This window comes from Myotis lucifugus, unplaced genomic scaffold (genome assembly GCF_000147115.1).
Source record: "Myotis lucifugus unplaced genomic scaffold, Myoluc2.0 scaffold_4, whole genome shotgun sequence".
Taxonomy (NCBI): Eukaryota; Metazoa; Chordata; class Mammalia; order Chiroptera; family Vespertilionidae; genus Myotis; species Myotis lucifugus.
This window is the reverse complement of record NW_005871052.1, coordinates 5,654,036-5,664,632: the sequence shown is the minus strand read 5'-3', so window position 1 is coordinate 5,664,632 and position 10,597 is coordinate 5,654,036.

The following is a 10,597-nucleotide window of genomic DNA, read 5'->3' as shown; positions in this document are numbered from 1 at the left end:
AATTCAAGAGGATAGAAAACATAACAAGTATCTTCTCAGATCACAATGGCATAAAACTATAAATCAACTAAATAAAAACAATGAAAAAAGTCAAACACCTGGAGGATAAGTAGCACCCTATTAAACAATGATTGGGTTACCAAAGAGATCAAAGAAGAAATAAAAGCATCCTGGAAACAAATGACAAAGAGGCGAAATAACAACAGACCCCACAGAAATACAAAAATATGTTAAAATATACTATGAACAGTTCTATTTCAACAAACTAGACCCGTATGTTGCTCGGCAAACTGTGGCTTGCGAGCCACATGTGGCTCTTTGGCCCCTCGAGTGTGGCTCTAACACAAAATACCAAGTGCGGGCACGCATGTACAGTGCAATTGAAACTTCATGGCCCATGCGCAGAAGTATTTTGTGGAAGAGCTGGTATTTTGTAGAAGAGCCACACTCAAGGGGCCAAAGAGCCGCATGTGGCTCACGAGCCACAGTTTGCCGAGCCACAGTTTGCCGACCACTGAACTAGACAATCTGGAGGAAATGGACATATTCCTAGAAAAATAAAATAAAACCTTCCAAAAGTCAATCAGGAAGAATCTAAAAACATGCAAAGGCCGATAACTATGGAAGAAATTGAAGCAGTCATCAAAAAGCTTCCAGCTGCCGGAAGCCGGTCCATCCTTGCTGATTGACACAGTTGCTGCAGGGAAGAAACATCTGCACAGCATGTTTCAAGGAACCTGGCGTATATGGCATACTGTTCTTAATATGTTTGCTCCCCTTCTTAGCGCTATGTGTTTTAACCAAGGTCACCTCTCTGAGAAAGGTTGTTTCCCCAGGTGAGGGAGATATCTTGTCTCAAATGGGAGTTCTATTATATAGCCCCAGCGGTGTTTGATTTACTCCTGTTACAAAAAATTATAAGAAAATGAGTTTAAATATTCCTCTCCTCATCATGTTCTACAACACACTCTATTTGTAATTAATATATTATATGTAGATTCTGAGGGAAATTCCCCGATGTACAGACATTGGAACCCTGATCTAACTAAACCTAAAGCCCTCGTCAAATGGAGAGACTTACTTACAGGAGCCTGGAAGGGACCTGATGTACTTTTAACCTGGGAGAGAGGATATGCTTGTATATTTCCATAGGACGCAGACTCACCTGTGTGGATTCCAGACCGTCTAGTCCGACCTTATGTCACAACACCCTCCATCTCCTCCTCCTCCTCCTCCTCCCCGGTATCATCCATATCAGCCAACCCAGAGGGCACAGCTGACTCCTCCCCACACCGACACCACCATCAAGCACAGCCCTGATGGACCCATGATCCAGCCCTTCAACGTGCTGACGTTTCGGGAAGCCCGTCGCCAATGAGGCTGCCCGCTAGCCAGATCAACAAGGACAACCAAACCACCGACTTGAGGACAGCTGAAATCCCTTGACTGAAGAGGCCAGCAACCTTCTACAGGAACAAGGCTCCATGTGCACTCAATCCACTATGTTTATAGTTATGCTCGCTATCATTGCTTGTCAGTCTTCTTCCGAGTCTTAAACAACCCAATCCGAGAGGTGGCCACTGATTTACACACACTATCATTTAAAAAATGAAATAGGGGGAATTTGCTAGAAGCCGATCCATCCTTGCTGCTTGACACAGTCGCTGCAGGGAAGAAACATCTGCACAGCATATGTTTCAAGGGACCTGGTGTATATGGCATACTGTTCTTAATATGTTTGCTCCCCTTCTTAGCGCTATGTGCTATGTGTTTTAACCAAGGTCACCTCTCCGAGAAAGGTTCTTTCCCCAGGTGGGGATTTTCCCCTGGAGTTAGGGATTAACAGGACTAAGGAAAGGAATCAGTAAAACCCCTTAACTAAGTGCCAGGCGGGTAGTTAATCACTTTAACTACGAACAATCACTCTTAAGCTACATAATCTTTACTTAGGATAATCTCCTTCAGTTACTTTCTTGTAGCTTAACAGAACAATAGAGTAGTGACCTTGGAATGGAGATAACAAACACCCTAACCTTTGGAATAGAATGGATAGGGTTAAAATCAACTGGTATAAATACAGATGTAACAGGAGAATAAAGACAGAACTTGGCTAGAGAACCTGGCTGGAGAACCTAGAGAGAAAACCTGGTGAGAGAACCTGGCTGGAGAACCTGGCTAGAGAACCTAGCTATGCTGATCATCTGAACGCTGCCTCTGTGTCATTCCTTCTTCGCCGACTCCATCCACACCTTTGAGAACCCCTGGACCTGCTGGGGCTGGACCCCAACATCCAGCAAACAAAAGCGTGGGGCCAGACGACTTCACAGGAACGTTTCACCAAACATTCAAGGAAGAACTAAAACCTATCCTCCTCAAATTATTCCAAAAAATTCAAGAGGAAGGAACACTTCCAAGCTCATTCAATGAAGCCAGTATCACCCTAATACCAAAACCAGATAAAGACAACACAATGAAAGAGAATTACAGGCCAATATCTCTCATGAACATAGATGCCAAAATCCTCAACAAAATTCTAGCAAATCCGATCCAGCACTACATCAGAAAGATCATACACCATGACCAAGTAGGTTTGAAGCTGGGGATGCAAGGATGGTACAATATCCACAAATCAATAAACGTGATACATCACATAAATAATAGAGAGATAAAAATCATATAGTCATATCAATTGATGCAGAAAAAGCATTTGACAAAATCCAGCACCCTTTCTTCATAAAAACTCTCAGCAAGGTGGGAGTAGAAGGATCATATCTCAACATAATAAAAGCCATATATGACAAACCCACAGCCAACATCATACTCAATGAACAAAAACTAAAACCATTTCCCCTAAGAACAGGAACAAGACAGGGATGTTCACTCTCACCACTCCTGTTCAACATAGTATTGGAAGTATTAGCCGTTGTGATCAGACAAGAAGAAGAAATAAAAGGTATTCAAATTGGAAAAGAAGAAATAAAACTGTCCTTATTTGCAGATGACATGATATTGTACATAAAAAACCCTAAGACTCCATCAAAAAACTATTAGACTTAATAAATGAATTCGGCAATGTAGCAGGATACAAAATTAACGCTAAGAAATCTATGGCATTTCTATACACCAATAGTGAACTTACAGAAAGAGAGACTAAAAAAGCAATCCCATTTACCATAGCACCAAAAAAATTAAGCTACCTAGGAATAAACTTAACTAAAGAGGTAAAAGACCTCTACTCAGAAAACTACAGGACGTTGAAAAAAGAGATAGAGGAAGACATAAACAGATGGAAGAATATACCATGTACATGGATTGGTAGAATCAACATCATTAAAATGTCCATACTACCCAAAGCAATCTATAAATTCAACTCACTTCCAATTAAAATACCAACGGCATATTTCACAGACCTAGAACAAACTCTCCAAAAATTCATCTGGAATAAAAACGACCCCGAATAGCTGCAGCGATCTTGAGAAAGAAGAACAAAGTAGGTTGGATCTCAATACCAGATATCAAGCTGTATTACAAAGCCACTGTTCTCAAAACTGTCTGGTACTGGCACAAGAACAGACATATAGATAAATGGAATAGAATAGAGAGCCCAGAAATCAACCCGAACCAATATGTTCAATTAATATTTGACAAAGGAACTTTTGAACAATAATAGATACAGAGGCAGAGCTGCCTCAAACTGATTGTCAAACTGCAGTGGGAAGGCCAGGGAGGGTTGGGGGACAGGAGGAGGGGAGTAAGAGATCAACCGAAGGACTTGTATGCATCCATATAAGCATAACTAATGGACATAAGACACTGGGGGGTAAGGGAGGGCAGGGGTTTGTCAAGGGCGGGGGGAAAAAAGGACACTTATGTAATACCCTTTGTAATACTTTTAGCGAAAAAAAAAATTTGACAAAGGAGGCAAGAACATACAATGGAGTCAACACAGTCTCTTCAATAAATGGTGTTGGGAAAATTGGACAGATACATGCAAAAAAATGAAACTAGACCACCAACTTACCCCATACACAAAAATAAACTCAAAATGGATAAAGGACTTAAATGTAAGATGGGAAACCATAAAATACTAGAGGAATCCAAAGGCAACAAAATCTCAGACATATGCCGAAACAATTTCTTCACCGATACAGCTCCTAGGGCATTGGAAACTAAAGAGAAAATAAACAAATGGGACTACATCAAAATAAAAAGCTTCTGCACAGCAAAAGAAACCATCAACAAAACAACAAGAAAACCCACCTCGTGGGAGAACGTATTTGCCAATGTTATCAGTGATAAGGGTTTAATCTCCAACATTTATAGGGAACTCAACAAATGGCAGATAAACAATCCAATCAAAAATGGGCAAAGGACCTAAATAGACACTTTTCAAAAGAGGACATTCAGAAAGCCAAATGACATATGAAAAATGCTCAAAGTCCCTAATCATCCCAGATATGCAAATCAAAACAACAATGAGGTATCATCTCACACCTGTCAGAATGGCTATCATCAACAAATCCACAAACTACAAGTGCTGGGGAGGATGTGGAGAAAAGGGAACACTGGTGCACTGCTGGTGGGAATGCAGACTGGTGCAGCCACTATGGAAGACAGAATGGAGTTTCCTCAAAAAGTTAAAAATGGAACTCCCATTGGATCCACTGATCACACTTCTAGGAATATATCCCAAGAAAAACAGAAACACCAGTCAGAAAGGATATATGCATCCTTATGTTCATAGCAGCACAATTTACCATAGCTAAAATTTGGAAACAGCCTAAGTGCCCATCAGCAGATGAATGGATTAGAAAACTGTGGTACATCTACACAATGGAATACTATGCTGCTGTAAAAAAGAAGGAATTCTTACCATTTGCAAAAGCATGGATGGAACTGGAGAGCATTATGCTAAGTGAAATAAACCAGTAAATGAAAGGAAAATACCACATGATCTCACTCATTTATCCAATAATAAAGACCATTATAAACTGATGAACAAAAATAGATACAGAGGCAGAGCAGCATCGAACAGACTGTCAAACTACAGTGGGAAGCTCGGGGAGGGTTGGGGGGCAGTAAGAGATCAACTGAAGGACTTGTATGCATGCATATTAGCATAACCAATGGACACAAGACACTGCGGGGTAGGGGAGGCCGGGGGAATGTCAAGGGGGGGAAAAAAGGAGACATATATAATACTCTTTGTAATACTTTAAGCAATAAAACAAAATTTAAAAAAAAGAAAAACAACTGACAAGTATTTGTCGCCAATGTTAAAATTTGGGTTTTCAAGTTAAAATTAGAACTTTGGACAACTTTCACACATCACCATGTGCTTGACAGCTTCCTATTTCTTGTGGACTTCTCTATTGAAACCAGTGGTTATATTAACAAATGTGATGCATTTTTGATACTGTGTAGTAAATTGTATCAACAGGTGCACAACTCAATTAAACAGTATTTTCCAAAAGTCTAATAAATGTTGTTACAAATAATGCATTGTTAAAAGATCAACTCAAAGTACAAGACAGATCAATTAATTTTAGTGAAAAAGAATATGAAAAGTTCCTTGATATGCTTTCAGAATGCACATTGTGGTTATCCTTTAAATTAAAAAGTGCTACTTCTCTAGTTTTAGTGTTGTATCAAAGAAAAATATGTACACTTACACAAAAATATTATTAAAATGCTCTTTCCTTTTTCATCTATATATCTATGTGACCCAGATATTTTTCTCCTACATTACAACTAAAACAGTATGTCACAAAAGATTGAATTAAAAAAAAAAACAGGTAGGAGCATCCAAATATCAGCCATCAAGCAGGACATTTAAGAGGTATGCAAAAATATAAAACAATGACTAGCCAGTGTGACTCAATGGTTGAGCACAGATCCATGAAATAGGAGGTCACTATTCGATTCCCCATCAGGTCACATGCCCAGGTTGCAGGCTTGGTCCCAAGTAGGAGACATGCAGGAGACAGCTGATCAATGATTCTCTGTCACCCTTTTTGTTTCTCTCTCTCTCTTTCTTCCTTCCTTTCTGAAATCAATAAATATATATATATATATATATTTTAAAGTAAAATAGTGTCACTCTTCTCAGTATTTTATAAGTTAATTACATCTATTATTTTTATTAACATATAATGGATTCATTATAATTTTAATTTAATGGATTAATAAATTAACATTTCAACATCAATTTTTAATGTCTAATGTGGTAAATATTGATGGATGGATACAACTCATATAAGTGGAAGCCCTTGGGATTCTAAATAATTTTTAAGAGTGTAAAGGAATCTGAGACCAAAAATCTTGATAACTATTGATTTGAGGAATGTGAGTAATAGCTAATTTGTGTAATGTTGATTTAAAGAATATCTTGCTGCTTGTTACAGACATTTAGAATCTATTTTATTGTGTTTGCAGTGCTCAGTTCCTAAAACTTCTTCCTGTTTTAGTGTTAAGAATTTACCCAGATCACATTCTTTTGTGACAACAGAAACCCAGAAGGTCTGGGAAAGCACCATATCCCTTGGAGAGAAAGCTGAACAAAAAAGCAAGCAAAGGAAAGTAGGGCACAAATATAGTCTTCTCCTATTATACCATTTTCCCTGTTAGTCCTAGTGACATGGATGAAGTTAGTAAACCTCATAGTAAGGAGCCAGAAATAAACTGATACAAGATATACCTTTCCTTCATCCCTTTCTTCTTGCTCAACCATAGGATCATGTGAGAAATTGTGGCAAGATTTATTGGAGCAAAACAAAGGACTACCTCTAGGTGCCTGATGTCTTACCCACATGACCAAGTGGCTTAGTTTCCTCTTGCTGCATTAGTAGTCCAGCCTTTGGGGCTAAATACTTGCACCCACATCCATAAGGCCCAAGAGGGCCAAGATCCAGAGATGCAGACTTCTCTGTATCTCATTTCCCTATCTGGGCATTCACTGGCAATGGCTTGATGGTTCCTAAGCTGCAAGGGGTGCCATGCTTGGGTCCGTGCTTGACTCTGTGCTTGGGCCCCACTGTGGCCTGCACAGCTGCCAGGCCCACAAGTCTGCTTGGGAGAAAGAGCCTGTAAAGGAATGAGCCCCAGGCCTTTGTTAGCTTTTGATTAATCTCCTTTGGTTTGGCTTTCTCTCAAACTAACCAATCTTCTTTCCATTTCTTTGTGGGCTTTTGCTGGTGCCTGCCCCTATCTAATCTCTTTCCTGCATCTTCTGTGATTTCATATCCTTATCCTCTTTGGTCTTTTCCCTAGATTTTCCTAAGCTAGACTCCTCAACTTCATGGTTGGTTGCCATTTTGGCTCCTACTCCATATGCTTCAGTAGAAGAACCTCCCCTTGCTCCATCTTGAATTCTACTGCACATGTGCTCAGCAAAGAAATTTCCCCCTTACTGTATTATTCCTCTCCCTGGCAATTAATTGGAAGAAGCCAGTTGTGCCCTGGGGAGATTGAAAAGCCGGTCCTCCTTCCCTATGGGGGTCGGCTGGGGGAGGGGGGAGGCAGGGTGTAGAGGAATGTTACTAGTGTCTGGAAGCTGTCCCTTCCTAGTTAATCAGGTTTAATGTCTGATTCCATTTGCCCCTTTCTTTTGTTAACTAACTACATACTTACTGTGACATAATCAAATCACGAAGCATTGGGGGGAATTCTATCATTCATGTTAATTCATAGCATGTATACACAACCACCCAGTTGTTTAGCTGAAGGAAACCTCTTTGTAAGGAAATTCTCTGCAATACATTTATTTAGAAATTCACATCCTGTGAGAGAAAATCATAAACCATTTCCCTTTTCAGGACTTTAGGTTCCTCACAGAGTGGCTTAAAATTTTGCCCTGTGCTGATACCAGTCTTCAAAACAAACTTCTGGGGTTCACAAAAATGAATCCCTCTTCTAGCTATAAGGTATTTTTTTCATTGAAGGAAGATACTTCAGTGTATGACTCAAAAAAGTTTTAATGAAAAAATATGCAAAAATTAAACCTCTTAAAGACTGATTTGTTCCTACTTCTGAAGATTCATTTCCTCCTTCATTTTAGTTATTACAGTTTTAGGTGCTCTTTTGAGAAAAATAATTAAATTGAAATTACCTTCTATCTTCATTTTTACTGTAACTACCTTAATCCATGCTCTTATCACCTTAAATTTAAATTATTGATGTATTCTCCAATAGGGCCCTCCACCTCCTGTTTTGCCCCTATTCCAATTTGCTTTGTCCACCTATGTCTCAGCAAATTTCAGGCACTGGTAAAAAAAAAAGATTGGGCTCTGGAGAAAGAGTTAGTATGAATCTTGCCTCTCCCACTTACTTGTATGATCTTACAGAAGGTAATTCTCTCTGTGCTTTGATTCACTCATGGGTAAAATAGGATATAATATTAGCCCCTACTCCATAGGATAGTTCTGAGAGTTAAATGGGATGATGTGTATAAATTTCCTAGACTAATGACAAGTACATAAAAAGTACTATGAGATTTTTTTATCTCCCTTCCTTACATATGTTTAAAACCCTTCAAAAACTTTCTGTATCCTATGGGTTCTGTAAGCTAAGATCTTCTTTGTATGGTTCCATCCTCCAAGCTTTTTGTCATTCCTTAGCATGCTTTGTGCTTTAGTCAAAAGTTTTCCCTCACTATCACACAAATAGTATATGTTACTCTTCATTCATATCCTTGGGAATATTCCTTCTCTCTTCTGAAAAGCATTGCTTTCTCTCCTTTCTTTAACTGGTATATATCAAATTTCAGATATTCAGATGTTGTTCCATAGTTTTTGCTGTCTATACCTTTATTTGTTTGTGTTTGTTAGATCACACTTTTTGCATCTTAACTACCTACTTTAGCCTTATCCTGAAATAAAAAATATGAGTGCTAATTGTGCTATACATTAAAATCTTAAACAAATATATAACTTAAAAATGTTTAAAAAGTTATTCCTTGTACTACCAAAAATAACATTGCATACCTCCAGTGAGACATACTTAACCCATTGGGAACGCTGCTTAAACAAAACTTGTCGATTGAGCAAAGACCACCCAACCTTTTCCAAACAGGTCCAGCCCATAGTGAACTCACCTTCTTACCTTTCATATAACTTAATAATAAATCATTTACTCTGCTATATTTTCTATTATTTTATGAGTGGTCAATTTGTCATTTAAAGTATAATCTTGGAGGAAAGGGATATACTTTATGCTTCTGAATCCCACCCTGTCCACTCATCATCCAATAAAATTGCTTATTGTTGTAGCTCCTTAAGTACTTGTTGAATGATTATTTCCAAAAAGTACAGAAATAGTCTGTGGATATAAAAACAGAGATAGAAAACTCTTGAAGACAGTTTACCTAAAGCAATTAATATTCACTATTTCTAATGCAAAAGGAATCGAGGTTTCCTTTTTTAAAAATATTTTTGTCTCACTATTGTTCCAGAAAAGACCAAAGGTGGTTTGGAAGGATTCATACTATAATAAGATAATACAAATAAATAGTAAGATGAGAAAATAATAAAGAAAAGATGTTTAAGAACATAAGAATAGAGCCATGAAATTGAATAATAAAAATAAGCACACCATATTCTCATGAACCATACATGTTGCTGCAAATGACAGTATTTTGTCTTTTCTTATGATTGAGTAGTATTACATTGCATATACTAGTATGTCCCACATTCTAAGCAAAATAAGTCAGGCAGAAAAGGTCAAGAACCATATAATTTTACTCATATGTGGGACATAAAACTGAAAGCAACAAACAAATAAGTAAACAAATAAGAACCCATAGACACAGACAACAGTATGGTGGTTGCCAAAAAGTAGAGGGTGGGGAGGAGGTAAAAGATGGAAAAAGGGGTCAAATATATGATTATGGAAGGAGACTGAACTAGGTGGTGAACACACAAAGCAATATACAGATGATGTATTATAGAATTGTATACTTGAAACCTATATAATTTTATTAACCAATGTTACCCCCAATAAATTTAATAAAAATGTTTTAAAAAGCACAGTATAGAAAGATCTCCAAAGTTGCTACCAGTAGACAACAAATTAGTTTCAGTTTATTCAGCAGAACATGTAAAAAGAGACATTTAACACAATTATCAGTATCCATAAGAACCAAATCAAACAAATTATTTAGGGAAAATGTAGTTCTTCCTAATATTACGATCAAGTATTACCCTTGGGTCCTCCAAAAAGAAACAGTGTATTTTAATGAATAATGTCCTCAATAATAGCTATCACCCATAATCTACTGTTACTGTTAGAGAAGACCTAAAAGCCATTGAAGTACCAATTTTTAAACTTTCCTCAGCCTAGGAAATATATGATACACCAGGTAAAGTAAACTTTGAGGGAACACATAGAGAAAGTAAAGAGTTCAGAACTATGGACAAATTGTTTCAGCTGTACTGTTTTTTAGACTCTTACAAGTGGATATTTATTAATTGGGTTGAGATGATAATGATTCCTAGACTGTCAGTCATACTCAGTAACTAGTAGACTCTCTTCTAAAAGTTAATCTGAGATTATTCTTAAATTATCAGCTTTTTGTTTTAATTAACACTCAGAACTTTACTTG